At 56.8% G+C, this 20469-nt stretch overlaps 1 pseudogene; it reads right to left on the bottom strand.

Annotated features, from left to right (window-relative positions):
• Positions 1-797: 797 nt before the first annotated feature.
• On the bottom strand, positions 798-19862 carry LOC135873758 (zinc finger protein 397-like; annotated as a pseudogene).
• Positions 19863-20469: the final 607 nt, after the last annotated feature.

The raw sequence follows: 20469 nt of genomic DNA on the forward strand, positions 1-20469 counted from the left end.
AGGTGGATAAACTCCACTGTGCCTCAGACACAGGCCAGCGCTGCTGGAGTCAGCAGATATAGTGACGGTGATGGGGAAGGAGGGAATCCCTCCGACTCGCCCCATTGCCTTCCGGCCTCGCAGAGGCTGAAATGATCCATCTGTCCCACTCCTGCTCCTCCTTGTTACATGGAAATGTATTTTAAATAAGGAAAATGGTAAAAAACTAAATACCTGCTGCCCAGCACCACCTGGACCAGCGTGAGCACAACTGGGAAGGAGACATTTTGTCAGCAAAGGGGGGACTTAGTGACTAACAATCGCTCTGCTACTGGGGTGACAGTATAAACGTGATGCTCAGGGATTGTCCAGACCAGGAAAATGGGTGTCCATTAGGACAGGCCAAAGGGGAAGATGCCAGTTAACCCCAACCCCTGTGCCTGGGCTATGTCAGCACTGCAAACAGAGCGGTGTGTTTACATCAGGATGGCTACCTCCAGCACGCCGACGCCCAGGGAAATCCTAGAGCAGAAGACAAACCCCATGTCCATTTTCACTCAGTGAGGCGACTTGTGGTCACCCCAACTTCCCCCACCTGGGGCTGATGGAAACTCCTTGCTGGAAGGACACACACTCCAATGACTCACAGGAGAAAGGAGCACGGGACTCACCACAGAGAAGGACGACCTGTAAAAGGCACAAGTGGGCAACACACGAGGGGTCTGAGAGAACAGAGGGACACAAATGGTGCAAACAAACCACAAGGTCACTCTGTGGGAATTAGCAAATGTGTTTTTAAAAAAAGTCTTTTCTCTGCCCTACACAACGTTGCTACGCTGCGTCGCTGTCCTGTGAACACCCTGATGTCTTGTAAGGGGTGGGCCCCGGGTGAAACTTTTCCCGCACTCACAGCATCTATAAGGTCTCTCTCCCATGTGAATTCTCTGATGTACAATGAGGTCCGAGCTCACACTGAAGCCCTTCCCGCTCTCACAGCACTGATAGGGTCTCTCTCCTGTATGCCTTGCCTGATGTGTAATTAGGGTTGATTTCTGACAGAACAGTTTCCCACACTCACAGCACTCATAGGGGTGCTCTCCCATGTGGATCCTCTGATGTGTATTGAGGGCTGTCTTGACATTGAATTTTTCCCCGCATTCATGGCACTCATAGGGTCTCACTCCAGTGTGGATCCTCTGATGTGTAATAAGAGCTGAACTCTGTGTGAACGTTTTTCCACACTCAGAGCACTGATGAGGTATCTTTCCCTTGTGGATATTCTGATGTCCAATAAGGTCTGAGTTGACAGTGAAGCTTTTCCCGCACTCACAGCATTTGTAGGGTTTCTCTCCTGTGTGGATCCTCTGATGGTCAGAGTGAAGGTTTTCTCGCACTCACTGCATTCATGGGGTCTCTCTCCTGTGTGGATTCTCTGATGTTTTAAAAGGGCTGAGTGGTTAGTGAAATGTTTTCCACACTCAGTGCATGTGTTTTTTCTCTCTCCTGTGGGTATTCTTGGCTGGGCTGTGGTTTCCAGGAGGTCCTGGTGAGTTCCCTGACAATTAATGGAGTTACCCACTTTCTCCGCTGGCTGGTTTCTCTGCTCCCTCTCGGCCTGTGCTGACTCTCACAGGCTTTGCCCTGCACATGATGCCGGGACACATTCCCTCTGGAGCCGTGCGATAATCCCCCATGTGGTGCCACTTGCTCAGAATCTTCCTGCTGAGGATTCTGCTTCTTCTCCTCACTCACCGACAGAGAGAGAAACCTCAGACACAGGGATGGAAAGGGGAAAACAAACCAAAATTAGAGCTGGAGAGACAGAAAAGAAACCTAGTAGCTGGATTCTCCACAACTCTTCCCCATAGGGGAGAGAGGAGGGGAACAATTCTGCCTCCACATCCCCTCAGGGAGGGAGCTCTGCCAGGTGTCAGTCAGGATGCGCAGGAAGCTATGAGCGACAGCTGCCCTGAGGATACACGGCCTCCTGGGGATACTCCTGAACCCCGAGAGCTCACAAGGCTTTTAGGGACTCCCAGCTGTTTCCTTCGGGCACTGAGAGCTTTGAGTTGGTTTAATGATCCCTCACCTGCGCAGGCACCTCTGGGGATCTCTCCTTCCTCACAGCCCTGGAGATCCAGGCTCCTCCCCTCGTTCCAGCTGGGAGATCACATCAGGTTTGGAAGCTGGACACCCTGCTCAGGGGAAAGAAAACAAGGGAGATCAGGGAATTCATGGGACGTTTCGATTACTTTAACCCCAGCCCATTTTACAGCAGGGAAAGGCTGGGGGCAGCTCCCCAGGTGCAGGAGACTCTGCGTATGAGGGATTTAACTCTCCCCATCTCTGCTGGGAACACACACAGCCAGACACTGCTCAGCAAAGGAGCTCCTAAAACACAGAGACAGAAACTCCACGTTCCAGGAAGTTAAGGCCCCAGCCAGAGGGGAAGTTACCCTGGACCTGCTTCTTCATCCCAGAGAGAAACCCTGAGAGAATGGGGGAGTTGTAGGAGAGCTGGGACCGTTGAGCACGGGCTGGTGGGATTCAGCGCAGTGAGGAATAGGAGGGACGGAGGGTGTCACCGAATGTCGTATCTCAGGGCTTGTCTACACTTGAGACACCATGACTGGACTGCTGTAGTGGATCAGTGTAGATACTCAGCAACGGGAAGGTTCTGCTGTCGGGGTAGGTCATCCACCTCCCCCAGAGGCAACAGCTAGTCCACAGAAGCATCATTTTCTGCATAAAAACCAACTATTCTAACTACCCTAAATTCCACAGGTGCATTCAGATGGTCTTGAAATGTGCTGGTTTCTATGGTCATTCATGGACGGGTTACTGGTCCCAGTATGGGGTGACTGGTTAAAGATGTTCCTGAGATTCAACCCCACCACCCTAGGCAGCTTTTGACAAAATCATCTTGGTCTTGAAATGTTTTTTGCACACAGCTGGGGCTGAAACTGTGGTTCTAATTGTCCCTGGACTGATCAAAGTCACTTGGCGTTGAGCTCTGTTAATACAGGACACCCCTGTCTTCTGCAGGAAACCAGCTCTGAAAGCCAATAGCTGCGGAATCTGGAATCTCAGAGCAGCACAAGCCAAACTGAGCAGTCGCTGACATGGAAATGCACACGTGCTGCCAGAGTACGTCCCTATGAACTGCGCGAGGGTTGCCAGCAATCTGCTGGCCCAGGGAAAGGTTTGCTCAAGGGGATGGGCTGTGGCCACTGAACCTGAACGACACCCCTGAACTGGAGCCTGAGCCCGAGCTCCGATAGCTTTCACACTACGTGTGTTGTGCATTTTTCTTGCATCCGGCAGAAGTTCCTCTTGGAAGCTTTGCCCTTTTATACCAAAATGTTTGTGTTAAGATTAATAGTTTAAAGTTCTCTGAACTAAAAAAACCACTTTCTTGCCCAGTCTTGCCCAGGCTTTTTGCTAGCCTAGCTCTGTGTGATGGGGGTGTGAAAAATCACACCGCTGACCAACACAGCTATGCTGGGAAAAGCTCTAGGGTAGACATACAGCTATGAAGAACGACTAAGAAGAACATGCCACCGTTTGTGTTGTGTTCCACGGATCGGAATACCAGCATTTTCCTGCATGTGTGTCAGCTGTGGATGATTGGGAGCAGCTTGGCAGAGATGTGACTGTGATATGAAGAGAGGTGCATGTAAAACTTGGGGGCCTAGTCTGCCTCATGCCCGTGCTAAGGGCTGGAGGCTGGGTCTGTGAAGGTGCACAAGGGTGAGGTCTTGTCACCGAGATTGTCAGCATCCTGGTGACATATGTGCTAGTGATCCTCAGGGCTCAGTGAGAGCTAAGCGAAGTCAGTGACTCAGGAGGAATCCTCGGGGCGAGGGAAAGGGGTGATCTCACTTTGCAGGTCCGAGCTGGTTTGTGTGGAGTGGGATCAGTGGGTGAGTGCCGGCCAGGGGTCGGAAGTTTCTGTTTGTCACATTGAACCTAAATCCAAGTTTTGCTCTAGCAAAGAGAAGATGTCAGACTTCGTGCTGTGCTGCCCCTGTGCGCTGTTCCCAGAGCGTCCTGTAGCAGGGGAGGGCAGAGCGCTAGGGTGTGTGTCACTGGCTTGTTGGGGTGTTGCTAAAACAGGGCAGAGTAGAGGTTGCATTGTGGGGATGCCATAAGCCTTAACTCTGCATTTCCCCTCCTAAGAACCGAGGGGACAGGAACCCTTACCCAGCGAGGTCACGTTCTCATAGTTCTCCTGCATGACGTCTCTGTAGAGGGCTCTCTGAGCGGGGTCCAGCAGAGCCCCCTGCCCCGCGGTGAAATACACAGCCACCTCCTCAAAGCTCACCGGCCCCTGAAACAACAGGTGCCCCCCACTCAGTGGCTGCTGCCCCAGCCACAACTCCACTATTCATGGGGGAAAGGAGCCAATCAAATGGAAGCTCTGAGGGGCTCGCAGTCAGAGGCCAACCCCCAAACCACTCATAAGAATGGCCAGCCTGAGTCAGACCAAAGGTCCATCTAGCCCAGTATCCTGTCTGCCGACAGTGGCCAGTGCCAGACGCCTCAGAGGGAATGAACAGAACAGGGAATCATCAAGTGATTCACCCGTCGCCTATTCCCAGTTTCTGGCAAACAGAGACTAGGGACACCATCCCTGCCCATCCCAGCTAATAGCCATCGATGGACCTGCCCTCCATGAATCTATCTAGTACCAGAGCATCCAGGAAACACCCAGGTGAGGGGACGAAGAGAGAGCCCCTGGTCTCTCCCAGCAGATCCATCACACACCTATTAGCCAGGGGCTGATACAGGAGATGGAGCCCTGGCAGGGTCCAGGGACAATTCCCTGGTAGATACCAACACCCTCCTCATTGCGAGGAGCTGGATATTAAGGGAGGGGCAGGGCCCCTAAGCTGCCCCTTTCATATTTCGCAGCTGCCGTTGGTCAGTTGGGTCAGGCTCCAGCACTGGGAGCCTGGTCAGTGTTTCCTAACCTCACCTAGATGGGTTGTTTCCTTTCCCACAAATTAGGGCATTTCCCCTCCGAACCGCATGGCTCTGATCCTAGAATCCAGAGCACTTATTAAACAAGTCCCAGCAGGTTTGCCACCCCCTGGCCTCCTCCCTTTCTCCACCCTGGGAATTTCCTGCCCCGCTCCCACCTCCAAACCAGACCCAAACCTTCCCACCCCCCTGTGTATTGCTGCCCCCTCCCTCCTGCAGCAACCCACCAGCCACCCCCCAATAACCCCTACCTGAACTGGCTCCGCTGCAGCCATTTCTCTGCCCTGTGCCAAGGGCTGGAGCGAAACGTGGGCATCGTTCTGCAGCCTGGCAGGGCGAGAAGGGCAGTTGTGGAGGTGGGAGAACAGGCTTTAAGTACGTCCACATCACGATTCCCCAGGTTCTTTCCCTGCAGACAGACCCCGAGATTCTGCCACGCTGGGCAATACGTGACAAGGAGAGAAAAGGGGACGAACTGGAGGGAATTTCTACAGACAGGGAAAGCACGGGCGGGGGATGAAGCTTCCCTGGGTGGGGGGAAGCGGGGACTAGCTCCCTGCCCCGCCTCTGCAGCCGGAGACTCCACCCACACTCCGCCCCCCCGCTCGTCCCCTCCTGCTGCTCCCCAGGGTCTCTCCTCCACCCCCTTCCCCATAGGACAGTGGGGTGAGGGGGGAGCGGAGAGGCAGGGAGATGACTGGCAGGGAGGGGGTGGCGAGGAGGGATCCGGCAGGTGGGGGGGGAAATGAGGAGGCACGGGCGGCGAGTTGTAGGGGCTCGTGGTGCCTGGGTACCAGGAATATTCCTGGCCTGGGGCCTGGCTCCACCAATGTTCGGGGCCGGGTCTCTCCCGCGACCCCGCCTGCCGCCCCCACGCGTCCCCCAGTCCTTCCTGCCACCCCCGCACCCTCCTTCCCCTCCCCCCCACCTGCCGTCCCTGCGCACTTCCCCCCGCCACGGCCCCCGGTCCTACCTGCCTCCCCCGTGCGATTTAAAAAGGCCCGTCCCTGCGCTGCGGCCCCTGGGAGGGGGGGGGGGGGCAGCAGCGCGCGGAGACCCCCTGGCCTACGCTGCCTAGTAGCTGCTGCCCGAGGGGGGTGCCCCAGGTAAATGCTGCATCCTCCACCCGCTCCAACTGCCTGCACCCCACCGCCTCCCCCCACACCCCTTCCCGCCCCCAAACTCCCTCCCCGCCAACCCAAACTCCCTCCCAGGGCCTGCACCCTCTCACCCCTCCTGCACCCCACCCCTGCCCCAGCCCAGAGCCTGCATCCAGCACCCACACTCCATCCCAGAGCTGGCACCCCACACCCCCATTTCCTCCAAGAGCCTGCACGCCCACCCCCTCACCCCCTGCACCCAAACTCCCCCCCAGAGCCTGCACCCTGCACCCCTCCCGCATCCAAACTCCCTCCCGGGGCCTGCGCCCCTCCCACATCCCGCACCCAAACTCCCTCCCCCCTCCTGCACCCCCACCCCTGCCCCAGCCCAGAGCGGGGAAGGGCAGAGCAGGGGCTGGCAGAGACACGTGTTCACAGTTCCGGTCAGTGGCTCTCAGCCCCCCCGCATCTCCCCCCCCCCCCATCTCCCGGCTGCACAGACAGTTCAACCCCCCCCCCCCACCGCAACTCCGGCTCCCCCCTCCGCGACACCGCCCCACAGGGGACCCCCCGGCCCCCAGCTGTGCCGGGGCCGCTCCCAGGCGCCCTTGTGCGGAGTCACTTTCCCCGGGGTCTCCCCCCGGCCCCAGGGGTTACCCCGTGTCCGATCTCTGGGGCTGTCCGCCCCACTTCCCCCCCACCGCTCCCGAGCCTGGCCCCTTCCTGTGCGTCCGGCCGGGCTGCAGCCAGCGCCTGCCCCGGGATCGCCGGGAGACGGACAGTCCCGGGCAGCAGGGCCGGGCCCAGATCTCCGGACAGGGGGGAGTGGGGGAAGGGGCGTGACCCACAGCCCCCTGCACCCCCGCCCCCCATTGCCAGCCTCTGGCTGCCCCTCTTACCCCCCCCCCCATTGCCAGGCTCTCCCTGCCCCCCCCCCGCCTCCCCATTGCCAGCCTCTCCCTGCCCCACTTACCCCCCCATTGCCACCCTCTCCCTGCCCCCCCATTGCCAGCCTCTGGTTGCACCCCTTACCCCCCCCCCCGTTGCTAGGCACTCCCTGCACCCCCCCGCCTCCCCATTGCCAGCCTCTCCCTGCCCCCCTGCCCCCCCATTGCCACCCTCTGGCTGCAATCCCTGCCCCCCCATTGCCACCCTCTGGCTGCAATCCCTGCCCCCCACTGCCATCCTCTCCCTGCATCCCCCACCCCCCATTGCCATCCTCTCCCTGCCCCCCATTGCCAGCCTCTGGCTGCCCCCCTTACCCCCCCCCATTGCCAGGCTCTCCCTGCACCCCCCTGCCTCCCCATTGCCAGCCTCTCCCTGCCCCTCTGCCCCTCCATTGCCACCCTCTGGCTGCAACCCCTGCCCCCCACTGCCAGCCTCTCCCTGCCCCCCTGCCCCCCATTGCCAGCCTCTGGCTGCACCCCCCGCCCCCCATTGCCAGCCTCTCCCTGCATCCCCCGGCCCCCCATTGCCAGCCTCTCCCTGCCCCCCTTACCCCCCCATTGCCATCTTCTCCCTGCCCCCCTTACCCCCCCCATTGCCAGCCTCTCCCTGCACTCCACCCGCCCCCCATTGCCATCCTCTCCCTGCCCCCCATTGCCATCTTCTCCCTGCATCCCCCACCCCCCATCGCCATCCTCTCCCCACCCCCCATTGCCAGCCTCTCCCTGCCCCCCATTGCCAGCCTCTGGCTGCACCCCCCGCCCCCCATTGCCAGCCTCTCCCTGCCCCCCTGCCTCCCCATTGCCACCCTCTGGCTGCCCCCTTTTCCCCCCATTGCCAGCCTCTGGCTGCCCCCCTGCCCCCCATTGCCATCCTATCCCTGCACCCCCCTGCCCCCATTGCCAGCCTCTCCCTGCATCCCCCGGCCCCCCATTGCCAGCCTCTCCCTGCCCCCCCTGCCCCCCATTGCCATCCTCTGGCTGCAACCCCTGCCCCCCACTGCCAGCCTCTCCCTGCCCCCCTGCCCCCCATTGCCATCCTCTGGCTGCACCCCCCGCCCCCCATTGCCAGCCTCTCCCTGCATCCCCCGGCCCCCCATTGCCAGCCTCTCCCTGCCCCCCTTACCCCCCCATTGCCATCTTCTCCCTGCCCCCCTTACCCCCCCATTGCCAGCCTCTCCCTGCACTCCACCCGCCCCCCATTGCCATCCTCTCCCTGCCCCCCATTGCCATCCTCTCCCTGCATCCCCCACCCCCCATCGCCATCCTCTCCCCACCCCCCATTGCCAGCCTCTCCCTGCCCCCCATTTCCAGCCTCTGGCTGCACCCCCCGCCCCCCATTGCCAGCCTCTCCCTGCCCCCCTGCCTCCCCATTGCCACCCTCTGGCTGCCCCCCTTTCCCCCCATTGCCAGCCTCTGGCTGCCCCCCGGCCCCCCATTGCCAGCCTCTCCCTGCCCCCCCTGCCCCCATTGCCATCCTATCCCTGCACCCCCCTGCCCCCATTGCCAGCCTCTCCCTGCCCCTCCACCCCCCATTGCCACCTCTGGCTGCACCCCCCACCCCCATTGCCATCTTCTCCCTGCCCCCCCGTCCCCCATTGCCAGCCTCTCCCTGCCCCCCATTGCCACCCTCTGGCTGCACCCCCCTGCCCCCCATTGCCAGCCTCTCCCTGCACCCCCCGCCCCCCATTGCCATCCTCTGGCTGCACCCCCTGCCCCCATTGCCAGCCTCTCCCTGCATCCCCCCGCCCCCCCGCCCCCCATTGCCATCGTCTCCCTGCCCCCCCCCACCCCCATTGCCAGCCTCTCCCTGCCCCCCCTGCCCCCCATTGCCAGCCTCCGGCTGCGAACACGCCCGGTGAGGGGCGTTTGAACGCTAACAACCGCTTGGTTCCTAATGTCCTGGGGAGCGTGTGGAGCAGCATCGCCCAGACAGTTCGGGAAGCCCCTTGTGTGATGTTACGTGTTCAAAACCAGGGACCCTCCATAGGCCACAGTTGTGACCCAGCTCTGCCGGGCTGTCCTCTGAGAGAGGAGCCGCTCCAGATCCGGCTGGGGTCACGGGGCACTGGGGCGACGGGACAGCCCGTGTCTCTGGGACAGGCTCATCTGGGGCTGGCTGGACCAGGGAGGAGCAGTGCAGAGGGATTGCTGCACAAGTGAGCCTGTGTCAGGCGTGTTTGTGCCCATTGCACATCCAGCACCGACCCCTGGTGCTGCTGGGTCTTGCTCAGAGACAGCGGCCTTGTCCTCCTGCCCCCAGGATCACGCACAGACAAGGCTGCTGCGCATTTTTTGTGTCATTTCTTATATTTGTACAGCTCCCAACCTCAACATCCTGGGGAGCCAAACCGACCCCCCCCCCCACTCATCATCAGACCAAGGCCCTTTGATCCACCAGGCGCAGACCTCTGCCCCTTGAGCTGCAGCGTAACCGAGAGCAGTAGCTGTTCCCCTGCACATGGCCCAGGCACCAGAGGGGGTGAGCTAGTGCCTCTGGGCAGTCAATATCGCCTAGACGAAAGAAAGTTTAGCCCGAACAGGGACGTTAGCTGGTTCAATGGGACATGAGGGTGATAGGGATGTTGTCGCGGGGCAATCAGATTGGTCAGGCATGACTTGCCCTTGGTGAATCCATGTTGACTGTTCCCGATCAGCCTTCCTCTCCTCCAAGTGCTTCAAAATGGATTCCTTGAGGACCTGCTCCATCATTTTGCCAGGGACTGAGGTGAGGCGGACCGGTCTGTAGTTCCCCAGGTTCTCTTTCTTCCCTTTTTTAAAGATGGGCATTATATTTGCCTTTTTTCCAATCGTCCGGGACCTCCCCCAATCATAGAATCTCAGGGTTGGAAGGGACCTCAGGAGGTATCTAGTCTAACCCCCTGCTCAAAGCAGGACCAACCCCAACTAAATCATCCCAGCCAGGGCTTTGTCAAGCCTGACCTTAAAAACCTCTAATGATGGAGATTCCACCACTTCCCTAGGGAACCCATTCCAGTGCTTCACCCCTCGCCTAGTGAAAAAGTTTTTCCTAATATCCAGCCTAAACCTCCCCCACTGTAACTTGAGACCATTGCTCTTTGTTCTGTCATCTGGTACCACTGAGAACAGTCTAGATCAGGGGTAGGCAACCTATGGCACGGGTGCCGAAGGCGGCATGCGAGCTGATTTTCAGTGTCACTCACACTGCCCGGGTCCTGGCCACCGGTCTGGGGGACTCTGCATTTTAATTTAATTTTAAATGAAGCGTCTTAAACATTTTAAAAAACTTACTTACTTTACATACAACAATAGTTTAGTTATATATTATAGACTTGTAGAAAGAGACCTTCTAAAAATGTTAAAAGGTATTACTGGCACGCGAAACCTTAAATTAGAGTGAATAAACAAAGCTTCGGCACACCACTTCTGAAAGGTTGTCGACCCCTGGTCTAGATCCATCCTCTTTGGAACCCCCTTTCACGTAGTTGAAAGCAGCTATCAAATCCCCCCTCATTCTTCTCTTCTGCAGACTAAACAATCCCAGTTCCCTCAGCCTCTCCTCATAAGTCATGTGCTCCAGCCCCCTAATCATTTTTCTTGCCCTCCGCTGGACTCATTCTTTTGGCCCAATCCTCCAATTTGTCTAGATCCCTCTGTATCCTATCCCTACCCTCCAGCGTATCTATCACTCCTCCCAGTTTAGTGTCGTCTGCAAACTTGCTGAGGGTGCAATCCATGCCATCCTCCAGAAGATATTGAACAAAACCGGCCCCAGGACTGATCCTTGGGGCACTCCACTTGATACCGGCTGCCAACTAGACATGGAGCCATGGATCACTACCCATTGAGCCCAACGATCTAGCCAGCTTTCTATCCATCTTACAGTCCATTCATCCAGCCCATACTTCTTTAACTTGCTGGCAAGAATACTGTGGGAGACCGTATCAAAAGCTTTGCTAAAGTCAAGGAATAACACGTCCATTGCTTTCCCCTCATCCACAGAGCCAGTTATCTCATCATAGAAGGCAATTAGGTTAGTCAGGCATGACTTACCCTTGGTGAATCCATGCGGACTGTTCCTGATAACTTTTCTTTCCTGTACGTGCTTCAGAATTGATTCCTTGAGGACCTGCTCCATGATTTTTCCAGGGACTGAGATGAGGCTGACTGGATCCTCCTTCTTCCCTTTTGTAAAGATGGGCACTACATTAGCTCTCTCTCTCCACAGCAGCCCCTGGCTGGGGGAGAGAGAGGTGCCTCTCCCTGCCGTGGCAGGTCTGGGGCTGAGTTGGGGTCTGGGGAGGGTCACCCCAATAGGCACCTACTCCGTGGATGCTGCAGAGCTGGAGCACCCAGAGAAAAATTACTCGGTGCTACTCAGAGACACCGAGACAGCCAAGCTCCCCCTGGCCCCCAGAGCTTCTCACTTGCTGGTGGCCCCGCTGACCAACTCCTGCCCCTCCCTCCCAGTGCCTCCCCCCCCCCACCGCGAACAGCTCCAGGAAGAAGGAGGAGGAGTGGGACAGGGAGCGTTTGGGGGAGGAGGTGGGATGGGGTGGAGCAGGGGCAGGAAGAGGCGGGGAGGGGACTTGAGGGAAAGGGAGGAATGTGAGCAGGGCCTGGGGTGGAGGGGGTCAGGGGAGCGGCTGCAGCAGGTCCAGGGCTAGGTTGGGGTTGGGGTTGGGGTTGGGGTCGGGCCTCCCTCCCCCGGCCGCAGCAGGTCCTGGCTGGGCGGGTTCCCTGAGCGGCTGCATGGTGCTAAATACACTGCGGCCGTGCAGCTTACGGGGAACTGAGGTGCACAGTGGGGCAGAATTCCCCCAGACGTAGATTGAGGCGGGGTCAGGGGGTCAGGACTCACAGGATGGGCCGTGCTCTAGGCTCTGCTGGAGCCATCGTGACACAGAGGGTTGGTGGACAGCAGAGTATCACAGAGCTGTAGATTCTGCCCTGCACTCTGTGGTTCTCAACCTGGGGCCCAGGGGCCGCTTGCAGCCCAATCAGCACAGGTGCGGCCCACGTGACATCCTCAGAGACATACAAGTCGTAGATATATTGTGTGGATGTGGCCCACGTAACACACAGAGAGCTGCATATGCACCCACAATGGCAAATAGGTTGAGAACCACTGCTGTAGCCAAAGTAACAAGTGAAGGGGGCTGACCTGGATGTCTTCCTTTCTCAGTGTCTTCTGAGCTGGAATTGTATTTTCCACAGGGCAAGATGAATGGCTGAAGCCATTTGCTTAAAGAAAACAGACAGTGCTTCAGGTAAAGCTTAAACTCACAACCTCAGCATCCCTCCACACAGCACTGCTCTACAAGTACTGCGCGCTAACCCCTGGAGCACACATTGAAGCGCTGGCCTCCTTGTCTCAAGGGTGGATTTGGAAGGAGGGAGGGGTTGAGTGAACCACACAAAATCCATGTTCTAGTCCCTCAGGAAGGCAGGAACAGGTAGCCAGCCTTCAGTGATCAAGCTGGTTCCTGCCACCAGCTGTTAATGGGAAGGTGACTGGTTTAAACCACCTAGGGCTAGAACTTCTCAAGGGTGAGCTTAAGGTGTCTCTTAAGAAGAGGAGGAGGAAGTGTCTCTTCCATTCCTGTCTAGCCCCACCTGTCTCTTGTCCTCCTTCAGCCTCTCTCCTTCCCTGCTGAGGTGATGCAGAGACAAGCCCCCATCTGGGGGAGTGTGACGTTATTCATATAATCTGGGACCATATAGAACATGGTTGCAACCAAAGTCCTATAGTGGCACCAAATCTTGTATAAAGGGGGTCAAATGAGGTGTCTAAGACAAGGTTATGGATTGCTGGTTATGATTATGCTGTCTATATGTGTGTATCAATTTTGTAGTTGAAGTTATGAATATTGGCTCTGTACTGTCTGTATTTCAAACTTATGCTATGCTTCTGGGTGACACCCCAGACAAGTTTGTGTTAGCTCTGCCTAGCCTGCTGGATGGCCCATTAAGGACCATCAGCTATACAATTGACCCACTGACTAATATGCCTTGCACCTCAGCAAAGTATGCAGGGACTGGCCCATGTGACTCCAGACTCCATTTTGCTGTAATTTTCCACAGTAAGAACAAAGAGGTGTTCTTACACCTGGAAAAGACTATAAAAGGCAGATGCCTCGTCTCCATCTTGTCTTCAATCCTGCTTCATACCTCTGGAGGAGCTTTGCTGCAAACTGAAGCTCTGAACAAAGGACTGATGACCCATCCCAGCTGGGGATGTATTCCAGAGACTTGATTTTGAACCTGCAGTTTACTTCATCACTGCTACAAGCCTGAACCAAGAACTTTGCCTTTACTGTATGTAATTGATTCCATTTAACCAATTCTAGCTCTCATCTATATCTTTTTCCTTTTATGAATAAACCTTTAGATTTTAGATTCTAAAGGATTGGCAACAGCGTGATTTGTGGGTAAGATCTGATTTGTCTATTGACCTGGGTCTGGGGCTTGGTCCTTTGCGATCGAGAGAACCTTTTTTCTTTTACTGGGGTATTGGTTTTCATAACCATTTGTCCCCATAACGAGTGGCAGTGGTGGTGATACTGGGAAACTGAAGTGTCTAAGGGAATTGCTGGTGTGACTTGTGGTTAGCCAGTGGGGTGAGACCAAAGTCCTCTTAGTCTGGCTGGTTTGGTTTGCCTTAGAGGTGGAAAAACCCCAGCCTTGGGCTGTAAGTGCCCTGTTTTACGCGATTTGTCCTGAACTGGCACTCTCCGTTGGGTCCCGCCAGAACCGCATCATTACAGGGAGTCACATAGAGGCTGTAGCCAATGGAGTGTGTGTGGGACATGGAGAGGGTTGTGACTGTGAGTGTGTGGGGAGGGGCTGTCAGGGAATGAGTGATGGAAAACAAAGGGGAAGTGAAAGTGAGGCCCCTGTCTGAGTATTATGACCCTCTGTGGCGCTGCCATTACCCTTCCAGAACCTCCCCGACCTCATCTGTCATTGAACCCAGCGTTTGTAACCTGTCCTCATCACAGATGTGCTGCGTAGCTATGCCTCAGATAGCGAGTGTCCCCCTCAGACAGCAGAAGCAGATCACAGACTCACATAGGAGCAATGGGCAGATCCCCTGTCAGAGCCGCATTCATCTGGAAGGTGCTTCACAAAACACAACACTTCCCCTGTGTAAGAGAAACACCCTCCGCACACACACCCCTCACTGCCTCCACCTTACTTTGCGCTCCGTGGGGCTGTTTGTCCTGTGGGATCTGGCTCTTTCTGGGAGGTCCACGGTCAGTCTTAAAAGAACATTTGGGGAACAGGAGTCATCCCCATGGAAATCGCTTCACTTCTTTCTCAGGGTCACATTCTTAGCCCTGGCTTTCGGTTTGGTTTTAGCCTTGCTCTCGCCTGTCTTGCTTTCCGGGGAGCTCTTGACCACCTTCTGGGGTTTGGCAGCAGTGACCTTTGCAGGGCTTTACTCTGCCTTTTTTTGTCCCTGCTGCAGCCACCACTTTCTTAGGACTATTCCTGGACATGGGCATGGTGGCCTTTCTGGGGATCCTGGCAGCTCTAGCCAGCTTCTTGGTGGCTATTTTCCTGCTCAGAGCCACTGGCTGGTTCTTGTGGCTTGTCCTGGGGCCCAGCTACTGCTGGCTGACTGTGAAGGAGCCAAGGTGCTGGTGATCTCTGCTAACTCCTGAGCCCCAACTGGATGTGGTTCTTGTTCTTCTGCACAGCATCGCTCGTGGAGAACAAGGACCTGCAAATGTACATTCATATTCTATCATTGTTTGAACAAGGAGGAGTCCTGTGGCACCTTAAAGACTAACACATTGATTTGGGCATAAGCTTTCATGGGCTGGAACCCACCTTGTCAGATTTGTTAGTCTTTAAGGTGCCACAGGACTCCTCGTTGTTTTTGCTGAAACAGACTAACACGGCTCCCCCTCTGAAACTTATCTTTGTTTAATCGAGGAAAGCAAACTAGAGCCTCAGAGGACCGGAACTGATTTTAGACGATGGACAGGTTTGCTCGGCGTTTGTACATTTCAACAGGAAAAATGTTGATGTTTAAATTCATTTCACATCCCCATTCAGTGGAACTCCTGAACATACAGGTGATGCTGCTATCAAAAGCTGCTATCAAATCCCCCCTCACTTTTCTCTTCTGCAGACTAAATAAGCCCAGTTCCCTCAGCCTCTCCTCATACGTCATGTGCCCCAGACCCCTGATCATTTTCCTTGCCCTCCGCTGGAATCTCTCCAATTGTCCACATCCTTTCTGTACTGGAGGGACCAAAACTGGACACAATACTCTGGATCAAGTATCAGAGGGGTAGCCGTATCAGTCTGGATCTGTAAAAAGCAACAAAGAGTCCTGCACCTTATAGACTAACAGATGTATTGGAGCATAAGCTTTCGTGGGTGAATACCCACTTAGACGCACACTCCGGATATGGCCTCACCGGTGCCGAATACAGGGGAATAATCACTTCCCTCGATCTGCTGGCAATGCTCCTACTAATGCAGCCCAATATGCCGTTAGCCTTCTTGGCAACAAGGGCACACTGCTGACTCGCATCCATCTTTTCATCCACTGTAATCCCCAGGTCCTTTTCTGCAGAACTGCCGCTTAGCCAGTCGGTCCCCAGCCTGTAGCAGTGCATGGGATTCTTCCGTCCGAAGTGCAGGACTCTGCACTTGTCCTTGTTGAACATCTGGCTGGGCCTGAGCCCCCTTCCGAGGGACGATGGGGTTCGGTGGGTCTGTGCTGTGTCCATTCCTGAGGGTGAGGGAGGAGGGTGAGCGAGATCCCCGTGTGCAGACGATCTCCTCACACGGTGACTGCCAGCACTCTAGCCCAGCACTGAGTGTCCCAGAGAGGAGCGGGGAGAGGCCAGGCCGGGTTGGGATTTTGGAGGAGTGAGGTGGTTGGTGTAGAGGGCAGTTTAGGTCTCCGGGTGGCGGGGGTGCTCTGCACCTCTGACCTCGCAGGTGCCTTATCACTAGTGTGTGTGTGTCCCCAGATTGTGCCCCTCTCCCGTCTGCACTAGCCCCTGGAGGGCCGTGAGCACAGGAGTCAGAGCGGGTCCCTGAGGGTTGGTAGCCTCCTGCCCTGAGCCTCAGAGACCCTTTCCACCACAGAGACGGCTGGACATTTCATCTCCGTGCTCCCCTCTGGTTGCTAGCTGATGCCCCTGCACTAGCATGATCCGCTCTCTGTCCTGTGGGACCCCTCTCGCGGGCGGGGTCTCCAGAGCCCTGTGCTAAGGGGCTGATCTGCTGTCCTAGGCAGAGGGACACACCATCCAGGTGAGCCGATGGGCGTTGAGCTCGGTGACCAGGAATGTGCCCTGCACTGAGCTGCCGGCATGGCATAGGCTGGCCTGTGGGGGCAGGTGGGCTGCTCTGTCTCACACTCCGGCCCCTCTGCAGCTTCCTGACTGGGAAAGTGACTTTAAAAGAGCATCTCGATGGCCGTGGGGCTGATTGCTGAGGGGAAGCTGCCCGGCCCACCCCTCCTCGCACCGTCCCTGCAGCGCGGCCTGGTGTAGTTTACCGGTGCAGGGATAGAGCCCTGCTGCACTGGGGAGTGTCACGGACGAACGGCTAGACGACGCCGTCACCGCCAAGGAAAACAAGTGTCCTCTTAACTGCACAGTGCCCTGAGCTGAGCGAAGGAGACCCTGTGCCCCCCCTGCTGCCACTGACCTACCCCTGCCGGCCCCTCCCAGAGAGTAATGGGGCCATGTGCTTTCATCTGAGGTTATCCAACCCCGTGACATATGTGGGTCAATGTTGCTCCTGCCCCTGGCCCCGCACCTGCTGCTGTTGCAAACAGGCCCCGTTGCGGGGGGCAGGCGAGGGAGGGGAAAGGGAACAGGCCGTGTGGGGGAGGGGAGCAAAGGGGGGGCAGTACATTGAATCAGCACAGGCTGTGAGTTCACTTTCTGCACTGTGCCCCGAGCTGCCGAGGGGCCAGATGACGCCCAGCGCCTCTGTGAATACTGGCTGAATGCTGGTAACGGTCCCCCTCACACAGATCAGAGAGTCCTTTTATCCCCCTTTTGTGACAATCGAGCACAAACCCCTGCTGGCTGACAGGGCACATGCAGCGGAGCCGGGCGGTGTTGGCGAGGAGCGGTACCGCAGCGCCGGCCCTTGGAGACGTTCTCTGCTTAGGACAGTGCACGGTGTGAGCTCTCACCGTGCAGCCTCCACACTGGAGGCTCTCAGGAATCGCAGCCCTGATGGAATTACATGGCACAGCCCTGGAGGGGGAACTGCCAAAGAAACCCACCGCAGGAGCATTCAACTCAGAAAGGGGAACTGCACAGATGTGAGGGGGCTCGTTAAATGGAAATTAAAAGCAACACGCCAGGGTGAAATGCCAGCAAAGCGCACGGAGACTGTTTAAAAACACCATGCTAGAGGCTCACACTACATGTATCCCGCAAATAAAAAACAAACCAGTGCGAGGATAAAAAAAATGCCCCCACGGCTAAACAGCCGAGTGAAAGAGGCACTTTGGAAGTCAAATCCTAGTGAGGAAAATACAAAGAAGCATAAACTCTGGCAAGTCAAATGAAAAGTATAATAAGGCCAAAAAAGAATGTGAAGAGCAACTAGCTAAGGCACAACAACTAACAGCAAAGTATTGGTTAAGTCCATGGGATGCAGGAAGTCTGCCAAACAGTCAGCAAAGCCACTAGGCGATGGAGGTGCTAAAGGAGCACTCCAGGAAGACCAGGCCATTGCGGAGAAACTTCTGTCTTCAGTGCAGAGGATGCGGAGGAAATCCATACGCGTCAGCCCTTCTTTTTAGGTGACAGATGCTAGAATCAAAGAATTATAGACCCATAGGGTTAGAAGGGACTGCAAGGTTCAGGGAGGGCGTTTGGGTGCAGGAGGGGGTTTGGGGTGCGGGCTTTGGGACGGAGTTTGGGTGCTGGGTGCAGGCTCTGGACTGGGACAGGGGGTTGGGGTTGGGGTGCAGAAGGGGGTTCAGGCTCTGGGATGGAGTTTGGGTGCTGGGTGCAGGCTCTGGACTGGTACAGGGGGTTGGGTTTGGGGTGCAGAAGGGGGTTCATCTAGTCTAACCCCTACCAAGATGCAGGACTTTGTGTGTCTAACCCACCCATCTTCTCTCTTCCGGCTGGGATCCCTTGACTGCAGCAGCTTCCCAGATGTCCTAGCTCTTCTCTTTCCCTTACATCCTTCACTTCTCTGGCCATTGGTTTGCTGCATCTCTGTGTCCTCTCTCTATATGCCCTGGCCCAGCAGCTAGTTACCCAGGCTACACTCCCATTGCCATCAGTTGGGGGTATCCTGGGCTGTCAGGGCTGCAGGTTTTGGCCCATGGTCAATGCAGGCGCTACGGCTGCTGCACACCTACGTGGTGACTCCTGCAGCCCATCGCCAAACTGCGGGGCCATATTCTGCAGGGTGGCCTCCCTGGCTGAGATTCTGGGAGCAGACACACCCTGGGTTCGAGAAGGAAAATGACCCCACCAGAACACTCTGGAAATGGCTCCCAGAGACGTCTCAGTGACACCCAACTGTGCAACCCGGGGGTTCTCTGGCAGGAGTTCTCCTGCTTCTTCATTGTCACCGCGGGCAAGAGTCTGGCAGTGGGAATGGAGAGCCTGACAGGGCTTGTGCCCGTGGTGGTGAAGGGCCCAGATTCAATCCCCACCCGTGCCCATGGGGTCTCTGTGTGGCCATGGGTTCCCTTACCCATCACTGCAGGCTGTGCAGGAGGTGGAGGAGAACTTGGCCATGGAGGAGGCAGTGTCTCTGGGTCTGAGCAGCACCGGAGCTGGGGGAGCCGGGCGGGAGCTTCTGGTACGGGAGGTTTCACGTACGGTCCATGGAGCTGGAGAGGACAGAGCTGGGCCCAGAGTCCTGGGGCAGCTCCTCAGTTAGTTCCTGTAAGACCCAAAGGAGAAGGTCAGATTCAGGCCCCACTGACCCCTGGGCACTTCCCAGACACAGCCAGCAGGATCCTCTGGCAACACAGCTGGGCCCTGTCCTCCCGATTCCTTCCTTCCCTTCCAACTTGGCCCTTGCCCAGCCTCTCGCAGCTGCCCCTTACCTTTCTACCCCCAGCCTCAGCTTACCCTCCAGTCCCACGATTCCCCACCTGCCCCCAGCGCTTACGGCCAGAATTTCCTCTTGGCGGTGCCCAGACCTCAGCCCCAGGAATCCCTGCTCTCTGCTGTCCCCTCCAGTGCCCTGCCCAGGGGAGCCCCCTCCTTGTCCGAGGTCTCCTGCCCTCCCGCCAGGTCCCCACAGCCGTCTCTCACTCACCGCTGTCTTCTCCACCAGGGCCGCTTTGGAGCAGGGCCATTCCAGGCTGTCCAGCCACCCTTCAGTGCGGTGAAGCACATCGGAGCGGGGGGTGGAGAGGGCGATGCTTCATAGAGTTTCATAGAGCTTAAGGCCAGAAGGCACCATTGGATCATCTCATCTGACCTCCTGAATGTTCCAGGCCATTAAATTTCACCCACCTACAGTCTGAGTCTCTCACTGTAGGTCATTTTCTCCAGCTCTCAGATCATTTGTGTGACTCTTTTCTGCACCCTCTCCAATTTAACACCATCCTTTAAAACACGGACACCAGAACTGGCTGTCACTATTCCATTATCTCTCTCTCCAATGCTATAGAGAGAGGTAAGATCCCCTCCCTGCTCCTACTCATTACTGCCCTATTTACGCATCTGGGCAAGGGGGACCTGGCCATGGAGGTGGAGGAGGACTTGGCCTTGCCCTCCTCCTCCTCCTCCTCCTCATCCAAGTCATCCTCTTCCGCTTTCTTGTCCATGACCACGTGCTCCATTCCTATGGCCTGGTCCTCCCCCTCCTCTTCTTCTTCCCCCTGCATCAGCACATCCTCCTCCTCCTCCATTCCTGGGTCCTCCTAGTCTATAGCCAGGTCCTCTACCTCCTCTTCTGCCTCTTCTTCTTCCCCCTTCATGGCCACATATTCCTCCTTCTCCTCTGTGGCCAGGTCCTCTTCCTCCTGCTCCTTCTCCATGGCCAGGTTCTCCTCGTCCTTTTCCTCCTTCTTGTCCTCTACAGCCAGGTCCTCCCTCTCCTTCTCCGTGGCCAGGTTCTCCTCCTCCTTTTCCTCCTTCTAGTTTTCCTCTCTGGCCAGGTCCTCTTGCTCCTCCTCCTCCATGGCCAGGTCCACCGCCTTCTCTTCTTCCCCCTGCATCGCCACATCCTCGTCCTGCTCCATTCCTGGGTCCTCCTAGTCTATAGCCAGGTCCTCTACCTCCTCTTCCGCCTCTTCTTCTTCCCCCTGTATGGCCGCATCCTCCTCCTTCTCCTCTGTGGCCAAGTCCTCTTCCTCCTGCTCCTTCTCTGTGGTCAAGTCCTCTTCCTCTTCTATGGAGAGCTCCTCCTCCTCCTCTTCTGCTGACAAATTCTCCTCCTCCTCTGCAGACAGGTTCTCCTCCTCCTCCTCTTCTTTCTCTTCTGCAGACACGTTCTCCTCCCCCTCCTCCTCCTCT

This window comes from Emys orbicularis, chromosome 2, assembly GCF_028017835.1.
Source record: "Emys orbicularis isolate rEmyOrb1 chromosome 2, rEmyOrb1.hap1, whole genome shotgun sequence".
NCBI classification, from domain to species: Eukaryota; Metazoa; Chordata; order Testudines; family Emydidae; genus Emys; species Emys orbicularis.